The sequence below is a fragment of the Sesamum indicum genome, linkage group LG4 (assembly GCF_026168435.1).
Source record: "Sesamum indicum cultivar Baizhima isolate 11 linkage group LG4, ASM2616843v1, whole genome shotgun sequence".
Lineage (NCBI taxonomy): Eukaryota > Viridiplantae > Streptophyta > Magnoliopsida > Lamiales > Pedaliaceae > Sesamum > Sesamum indicum.
Window position 1 is genome coordinate 7,934,215 of NC_142660.1, and position 9,784 is coordinate 7,943,998.

A 9,784-nucleotide genomic window follows, 5' to 3' on the forward strand; every position below is an offset into this window, starting at 1 on the left:
TCGTCTTCCACTGTTACCATATTTCGGCTCTCATCCCAACCCCAATCCCGACTTCGTTATCATAGTGGTCAGTGTCGAGTAGTGCTTCTTCCAGACTACAGTTTAGAAGTAATATGTGGTTCCACTTTAATATCACATTGTGGAAAATTCTTGGCCATATGAGCCTCCAATTGTGCGAGATAACCATTCCTAAAGCCATTCTCACATTTCCAACCAGTTACAACCAAATGCTTAAGTCCTGCTATAAGACATTCCTCTTCCATAATCGTCCACGTTCGGCAACGAAAAGGTCTATATTTGTTCCCTCCCTGCCAACGCGGCCTGCTGCTACCTCATCAGGTCTGAGCTCCATCTTTCAAGGGACAATCGAATCGGCTTAGTTGGGTAAAACCTGCACCAAAAAGTATATGTGTTGGATAAATAGGTAAATCCAAATATATAATTCACTAGGACACACCATGTACAAATGCTGTAAATATTGTGCAGAGAATGATGTCAAACAAAAAATAAAACGCACTTGTAGAAAGGGGATCATAGTAATGTCGTTTGCAACAATTGGACTTCAACATAGCTACAATTGAAACGAGTCATTCTAAAACACGGGTCCTTGAGGAATCATACAAAGTCTCCAGACAACTTTCGGTACACATAAGGGGCTAACATAACACTGATTACAATTAACCTCCGGAATAATACATCTCACGCGCATCATTAGACTTATGACCATAAGCAATGAGATCAGGATATATGTTAATGAGTTGCATGTGACATCAAAGGCGACTAGTCCACTCGTTGTGTATGGATGTGGCCATTATATCCCTCCAAGTCGACCATGAGGGGTTACGGTCAATAGTTGACACACAGTCAACCTCAGCATCGGTCCCAGCATCACCATGACTTTGTAAGTCATTTTCTAGCGGATCATCAGGCATTTCATTCCTTAAAAATTTGTGCAACAGGCAACAAGCCAAGATTATCTAGTTTTGCACCTTGATGGGGTAGAATGATTGACTCCGTAAAATACTACATCGAATTTTAAGTAGACCAAACGTTTTCTCAATGACGTTACGTGCAGAAGAGTGCTTGATGTTGAACAACTCTTGATAGTTTTAAGGTCTTCCGGTACCAATGTCCCATTCTCTTAGATGGTAGCGAACACCTCTGTATGGAGTTAAGAAGCCTTCGACATTCGCATCGCCATTATCACATAAGTAGTGATTTCCTACGCATGGTATAAGCGTACGTTACGCAATAATTTTATTACTTGCAATACCCAACGCACATATTAAGTAATATACACAAATTTGCAAGCATGTAAGGAGCAGAGTCATACTTGTAGGAACTCTTAGACCACCAGGTTTGTGGATGGCATCACATAAAACACGACTATCCGCTACGCTCCCATCCAAGCTGGTAAGGACGTATATGAATTGCATATTGGGATTGCATCCCAATTACGTTCACGGCCACTTGACCTTTGCGTGTTTGATACTGTCTCTTTTCATGTTCGGGAACTCGTACATCAATGAACGTACCATCTAAAGCACTGAGACATCCCTATCGTATGGATTACAATCAGAAATTATAATTAAATATAATGAGAACATCTAAGTACAAATAGGCATATTACAAGGTCTTCTTAATCGAGAAAGAAATATATAATAGTAGTAGTACCTTAAACCATCGCTAGCGGGGGTCCACACATTCTTCTGTAGTCGGAGTCGGCCGAGCTAGCAGGACATTGTATAATTTAATTATTGAATTTAGCACACGGTGAAAATATTTGCTAATCGTGCGACCAGAACGTAGAAAATCATGCTTCACCACACAATATCACAACTTTATCTGGTATTGTAAGATGTTTGGTTTGTGAAATGCCTCCAAAATACTCAAGTAGATAGCATAACCGTCCGAAGGCGTTATGGTCCATACGTAGGTTACGCAGGCAAGACTCATCGAAAACAGAAAGTAGCCTATGCAGGTGGCCAACCTGGTCTAGTATCCTAGTATTGATTGTGTATCTCCAACGCCGAGACCGATCATCAGTAGGGTTTTCGAAGGTGAGGTATTTTATAACAGAAGTAAATATAGTCAGAGCGACTGCAACCTCGTCCATGATTTGCTGTAAAACTATTAAAGCCAATGTAACTTTTTGAATTGACCTCATCCTAAATAGCAAAAAAATATTTATTCACAGTACAAAAACTTTTCACGATCGCAATACCTAAGAGCATCCATACTTCCCACACATTTTCTGTGTGACACATTTTGCAAAAAAAAAAGCAGTTGATAGGATCGCATTTTGTGCTTATTTAATATAATATTTTAGCCTATTTTGTGATCAAATGCTCCTAATTAAATATTATTTTGCAGCAGAACAAAAGAATTGGAAAATGAAGAAAAACACCAAAATGGAAATTCAAACAAGACTCAAACTCAATTTTTGGCAAGAGTTTGGAGCTGCTTGTTCTACCTCTGATGAAGGAAGAGTTTAACTAGGATTATAATTTTTTCTATATAAGTCTTTTAGTTCAACGAGAAATCTACTTCTAATCCTAGTAGAACTAGGTATCTAGCTATTATAAATAGGTGATGTAATTCACTTTAAGAGAAAAACTTTTGAACTCTTCTATTTCTCTACGTTTTTATAATATTTTCTTACTTTGCTTTTCATGCTCTTTTCCATTAGCATGTCTAGCTAGTTCTCTTATTCCGGTTGAAGACTTGGTGAACGCTTAAATCCAACGAGTTGTGAGATCTAATTTATGCTTTCTACTTTTATTCATATTGGTATTTGTGTTGTTCTCTGTGCTTTTATTACAAATAATTTGATTTATTGTCAAGAATATTTGCCTAGCCAATTGAACTTCCAAATCTGTAATTATTTGCTTAGTTCAATAACTAGTGGTAACATAGTATAATTGATTATGTAGAAGTTTTCGATTATGTTATGGGGAATGCACAATCTAACTTAAATAAATTCTCGTAGGAATTTATTGGTTAGAATTGGGCCTTTCTAGTTTTTAATGCTGTCGGTAAATTAAATCTTGAGGACGTTCCCAAGGTTGTTTACTGATTAGAGATTTAGTCAACGGACGTTCCTTGACTATCCACAAGGTAAGGAAAGGTGAGGTCGTTAGGTCGTACCAATGGCCATAACAGATTTATCTATCATGAATAATTGTTATCTTTGCATCTATGATCAACCGTGGAATTAAGCGTGATCCTGTTTTTAACTGGAATACTCTTCTCTTATATTTATCTCTTCTAATTTTATTAGCTTTTTAGTTTTATTCTTCTTCACAATCAAAACTCCCCCTAATTATTTTCATTTTTGAAGGAATTAATTTAAAACCAATCCCTGTGGATTCGATCCTACAAGAGGTTCTTCCAAACCAGCAGCAGACTCTGAGTTAGACGTGTCCACGTCTAATAACTCTAAAGACGAAGTCATGGCTCAAAATCTGGAATGAACGATCAAAGAGATGACTTCCTTTGACTTAAATTAACAACCACTCTACATTGAATTTCCTAATTTAAATGTTGATTTTGAACTTAAATCTGGCCTAATTCATTTACTTCCTATTTTTCGTGGCCTTGCAGGTGAAGACCCACACAAACACCTCAAACAATTCCATGTGGTGTGTTCCAGCATGAGACCTCAAGGAGTCACTGAAAACAAGTCAAGTTAAGGGCCTTTCCATTCACATTGGGCGACAAAGCAAAAGATTGGTTCTACTCCTTACCTTCGGGATCTATTGTTAGTTGGAACGAGCTCAAGAAACAATTTCTTGAGAACTACTTCCCCGCTTTAAAGACTACAAACATTCGAAAGGAAATAAGTGGAATACGCCAATTCTCCAGTGAAAGTTTCTATGAGTATTGGGGGAGATTCAAGCAATTGGTGGAGAGTTGTCCTCATCACCAAATTCCCGACCATCTTCTAATTCAATATTTTATGAAGGGTTGTCTGAGGCAAACAGAAGCTTGGTGGATGCAGCTAGTGGAGGTGTATGACAAAACTCCTATTGAAGCACGGAAGCTAATCACAACCATGACGGCTAATAATCAACAATTTGGTAGTAGAAACGACAACCCCCCACAAAGGGTAAACGAGGTAAGTACTTCTATTGATGAACGTTTAGATAAACTTACTTCTCTTGTTGAAAAGTTTATAGGGGGAAGCATTCAACAAGTCAAGACTTGTGGGATATGTACATCTTCGGGGCATTACACCGACGCTTGTCCTACACTTCACGAAGAATCAACCGAACATGCTGACGTCGTTGGTGGATTTTCTGGGCAAGAACAAAGGACATATGACCCATTTTCCAATACCTATAATCCCGAATGGAGAGATCACCCAAATTTGAGGTATGGTAATCAACCTCAAAATTTTCAAAGGGTTCCACACCAACAATCACCACCACCACCTCAAACCAATCCCAATAATGGTATGCCCTTGGAGGATATCGTGAAGACACTCGCCTTGAGCACCCAACAATTCCAACAAGAAACTCACAAATTCCAACAAGAAACCCGCTTAAGCATACAAAATTTGGAATCCCAAATGAGCCAACTTCGGATTGGAGTCTCAAGGTATGTTTCCCTCCCAAACTATTATTAATCCTAAAAAAAATGTTAGTGCTATTACCTTATGCAGTGAAAAAGAGCTACAACTCGAAAATAGCACTAGGCGTGGGCTCGTACAGCAGGGCAAAACAGAGGATGCACTCAAAATTCATCCAAAACAAGTTGGAAAACCCAACCAAGTCAGCGAAGACAGTCCCAAGGTGTCCATGCCCAAACCTCCCTTCCCGGAGAGATTCGCCAAGTCCAAAGAGGAGGAAGAGGAAAAGGAGATTCTTACAACTTTACTCAAAGTTGAGGTAAATATTCCCCTACTCAATGCAATTAAACAAATACCTCGCTATTCAAAATTTCTCAAGGAATTGTGTACCAACAAATCCAAATTGAGAGATAATGAAAGGGTAAGTATGGGAGAAAATGTATGTGCCATTTTTCAAAGAAAACTACCTCCTAAATGCAATGATCCAGGTACGTTTTCTATCCTTGTAAAATTGGAAAGATTGGAATAGAAAAAACAATGTGTGATTTGGGTGCTTCATTTAATATTATGCCTCTTACCATTTATGAATCTTTGAATGTTGGCCCATTGAAAAAAACGGGGGTCATTCTTCAACTCGCCGATCATTCCGTAGTTTACCCCAAAGGAGTTCTTGAGGATGTTCTTGTGCAAGTTAATGAATTGGTTTTTCCTGCTGAATTTTATGTGCTTGATATGAAGGGGGATATTTCTCCCAACTCTACATCCATCTTGCTAGGAAGACCATTCCTTAAAACCTCAAAAACCAAAATTGATGTTGATGCTGGAATTCTCTCTATGAAATTTGATAATGAGGTTATGAGTTTTAGAATTGGTGGTGCCATGAAATATTCTAATGATGTGCATTCTATTTTTTTTATTGATTTTCTTGATCATTTGGTGCAAAAAAATACTATGTTCGATGGTGGAGGAGCATTTAAGACAACAATTACCAAAAGCCTCACCTCGAGTCCAAGAACTTATAAGAACAAAGTCTTTCATGACAAAATAAGTTCAAGGAAGAAGTCATTCATGGACCGCCAAGTTCTCCTAAATCCACACCATCACCGGGTGCATTACATAGAAGTGTGGATTTAGAGTATCCAACTCATTTGAGTTAAGGCACAACAACGTCTAGCCAAAGACGCTAAAGAAAGACGCTTCTTGGGAGGCAACCCATGTCCTCTTTTTCTCAATTTTTTTTTCCTCTAACTTCTTGTGAATGATGTGATACCATTACAATCGATTTTTGCAGGTCAAAAGGTATGAGCATCCACAAGGAACTCTCCCTCTCATTCAAGGTCTCACAATTCTCGAGCTCCAGCAGTTCCACCACCTACCCCCGAATCACTAAGGGACGCTCTCTTTCTCCCTTTCTCTTATTTTATCATCCTAGATATACATGCTTACCACATCAGGGACAATGTGGAATTAAGTGGGGGGAGGTTCTTTGATGATTGCTTTGATAGAAAAAATGAGTCTTGGTGAATTAATTGTTTTGATTGATGCCTGCTACTCCTTTCATATTTGTGAGCCCATTTTTTTTCTCTTGTCCTCATGCTAGCTTTATTATCAAAGACTTAGGCTAATCAAGTAATAATTTGGTAATATGTGATAAGGGTGTGCATCTAATGACTCTTGACAACTTACGGTTTAAAACTTATTTTTGCAAATGGTGACTTAATTTGAAAATTGAATGTGGAAAATTGGTGGACATAACCTACCTGAGAGGAATTTTGAGCCTATACACTCATAAAAATCTACAATTTTTCTTTTCTTGACAGATAATGCTTCATGATTTTGTCTTCCTAGAACTTGCTTTGAACCATATCGAGGCCACATCTTTATGCATACACTTGAAAATGATAAAGGCACTAGGATAAAAATCCTTTAAGCTTAAAAAGACCACCTACATACAACTCCCCTTAGTAAGCCTATTTGAGTCTTATAAGCCTTCATTCCTTGTTATGCAACCTCAAGTATAAACAAACTCTACCGTCTTTTTATTATCCTTGTTTGGCCCTTCCAAGGACTAGTAGAGCGTCAAGGAAATAAAGATGTATTCTAAGTATATGTTTTGACATTAAGTGGGGGGATATCTCAATTATTGTAAAGGACGTTTATGAGCTAACATGTCACATGAAAATCTTGTTCTATGCCTTAATAAAAAAAAAAAGAGAAAAAACAGGGGAAAAGAAAAGAAAGAAAAGAATCGAGAGAAAAAAAATACTCTCTTTGAAAAAAAAAAAAAAAAAGGCATAGCTCAAGTTGAGAAAAGTTGGACATGAAAGAGCATGAGATAAATCAATTTTGAAAAGTTTGGATTCCTACATCTATTACTTGGTGCTCTAATGTAGTTTCTTGAGTTTTCACCTCATTTTTCCTTATTCTTTCTACCCATAAACCAAAGCCCCATTACAACCAAAATATAAGACCTCTTGATTCAAGTGTGTGCATATTTATAAGTGGTGGAGATTTTGGTGTATAATCAAGCCTATGGTGAAGCATTTTCATAAGCATTTGAGCGAAACACTCAACAACCAAAAATACTTGAGAGATTGGGAGATATGAGAGCATAGTCCACTTATTTTTCATGCTTAGTTTTGATGAAGATCACCTTGTGAAAACTTGTTTGAAGCTTGTTGAATTGTCTTTTATCATATGATGTACCATTCTTTGAACACTTAACTAGATTCTTGCTTGTTACTTTCCTTTGCGATCCATAAAGTTTGGAATGAAATTCTTCAACTAGTTTATCTCTATTTCTTTGCATCGAAGACGAGCAAAGGGTTAAGTGGGGGGATATTTGATAGAATCGCATTTTGTGCTTATTTCATATAATATTTTAGCCTATTTTGTGACCAAATGCTCCTAATTAAATATTATTTTGCAGCATTAGGACAAAAGAATTGGAAAATGAAGAAAAGCACAAAAATGGAAATTCAAACAAGACTCAAACTCAATTTTTGGCAAGAGTTTGGAGCTTCTTGTTCTACCTCTGATGAAGGAAGAGTTTAACTAGAATTATAATTTTATCTATATAAGTCTTTTAGTTCAACTAGAAATCTACTTCTAATCCTAGTAGAACTAGGTATTTAGCTATTATAAATAGGTGATGTAATTCACTTTAAGAGAAAAACTTTTGAACTCTTCTATTTCTCTACGTTTTTATAATATTTTCTTACTTTGCTTTTCATGTGCTTTTCCATTAGCATGTCTAGCTAGTTTTCTTATTCCGATTGAAAACTTGGTGAACGCTTAAATCCGACGAGTTGTGAGATCTAATTTATGCTTTCTACTTTTATTCATATTGGTATTTGTGTTGTTCTCTGTGCTTTTATTACAAATAATCTGATTTATTGTCAAGAATATTTGTCTAGCCAATTGAACTTCCAAATCCGTAATTATTTGTTTAGTTCGATAACTAGTGGTAAGATAGCATAATTGATTATGTAGAAGTTTTCGATTATGTTATGGGGAATGCACAATCTAACTTAAAAAAATCCTCGTAGGAATTTATTGGTTAGAATTGGGCCTTTCTAGTTTTTAATGCTATCGGTAAATTAAATCTTGAGGACGTTTCCAAGGTTGTTTACTGATTAGGGATTTAGTCAACGGACGTTCCTTGACTATCCATAAGGTAAGAAAAGGTGAGGTCGTTAGGTCGTACCAATGGCTATAACCAATTTATCTATCATGAATAATTGTTATCTTTGCATCTATGATCAACCGTGGAATTAAGCGTGATCCTGTTTTTAACTGGAATACTTTTCTCTTATATTTATCTCTTCTAATTTTATTAGATTTTTTAGTTTTATTCTTCTTAACAATCAAAACTCCCCCTAATTATTTTCATTTTTGAAGGAATTAATTTAAAACCAATCCCTGTGGATTCGACCCTACTCACACTTCTACAAAAGTGTTCGTAGGAATTATTTTTTGTGGAATCGACACCCATCAAAAAGCAGTATTGTCAACACAAAGTGCAATGAAGGGATAATTAATTTGCAATATTTCATGTCACATTTTCATATTTATTACATGAATGGGGTATAAAGTAGAACTACACAGCCGTTTAATACTTTGGTCAAAATTACACAACCGTTGTTTAAAAAAAATAGTGGGATGAACCAAACCAGCCAAGATTTGCCAATATTACACTGTATATCACAAGATTACTGAAAAGGATGCACCAAACCAGCCAAAAAGTAACAGAGGCATTTAGCATAACTCACCTTCAGATCTCGACGGATTCTCGAGCTAACGACAAACAACACAACTTAATGCGAAGCAGACCGGCAGCAACAATGTTAATGGCAGCTCCGACGAGGATTCTTGCCAAAAAAAAAAAACACTTGGCTTGAAAATAAATTTCTACATTAGATAAGTAGAGGGTAAAATACGAAGCTATACAAAAACAATGTCACGAATACCCAAGTCAGGGGCCACAATGAACTCACCTAAGGGCCACAAAGAGGTTTGTTCTATCTAAGCCCTTCCCTTTTCTGCCTCTATTTGCACCGGTGGAGAAGACAGTGTGTTTGAAGTCGATGACAACAGATTAATTTGGTACGTTTAGAAGGCCAAATCCATCATTTCATATGGCTGTTTTGAGGGTATTAATGGCAAAACAATTCTACGTAAATGATAGGATAGTGGGTTGGGATTGCTATCCATGCCTTTAGCGCTGGATCGTGGAAGCAGGTTCATCCCGAATTATACCGGGCCACACATTTCATAAGTAAACACACTAATACGTGGATTGAGGTGGATATGCTGCTTAATCCCACATAGTAAACATGGTTTAAAATTACACGTGATGAATGCTCGGGAACCATTAGTTTTTTCTAGGATGTGGTAATATAGGTTAAAATTAATAACTCAACTTATCTAATTTTGAGGTGGGTTGGATTTAATATTTTTTAATATGGGTCTAATATAGGTTTATTTAGACAAATTTAATAAACTATGGGACTTGTATGGGTTTTAATGGTTTCTATAATGGGGTATTCATGTTAAATTTTCTATTAAAATATCAAAATTTATTTTCAATAATATAACAAAATTAATGAAAGATACTAGTATATATAATAATGAGTTCAACATGAGCTGTATTTCATTAAATGGGTTGAATTTAATTAAATTTTATTACATTATGGGTCCAATATGAATTGATGA

General features: G+C 36.4%; 1 long non-coding RNA gene across 1 annotated transcript; it reads right to left on the reverse strand.

Annotated features, from left to right (window-relative positions):
- Positions 1-494: 494 nt before the first annotated feature.
- On the reverse strand, positions 495-9,351 carry LOC148788380 (uncharacterized). The gene is made up of 5 exons (XR_016065279.1): positions 9,067-9,351; positions 8,842-8,940; positions 1,675-1,730; positions 1,334-1,557; positions 495-1,222 (listed from the first exon to the last, which is right to left on the reverse strand). It is a non-coding gene; the product is annotated as an uncharacterized LOC148788380 (long non-coding RNA).
- Positions 9,352-9,784: the final 433 nt, after the last annotated feature.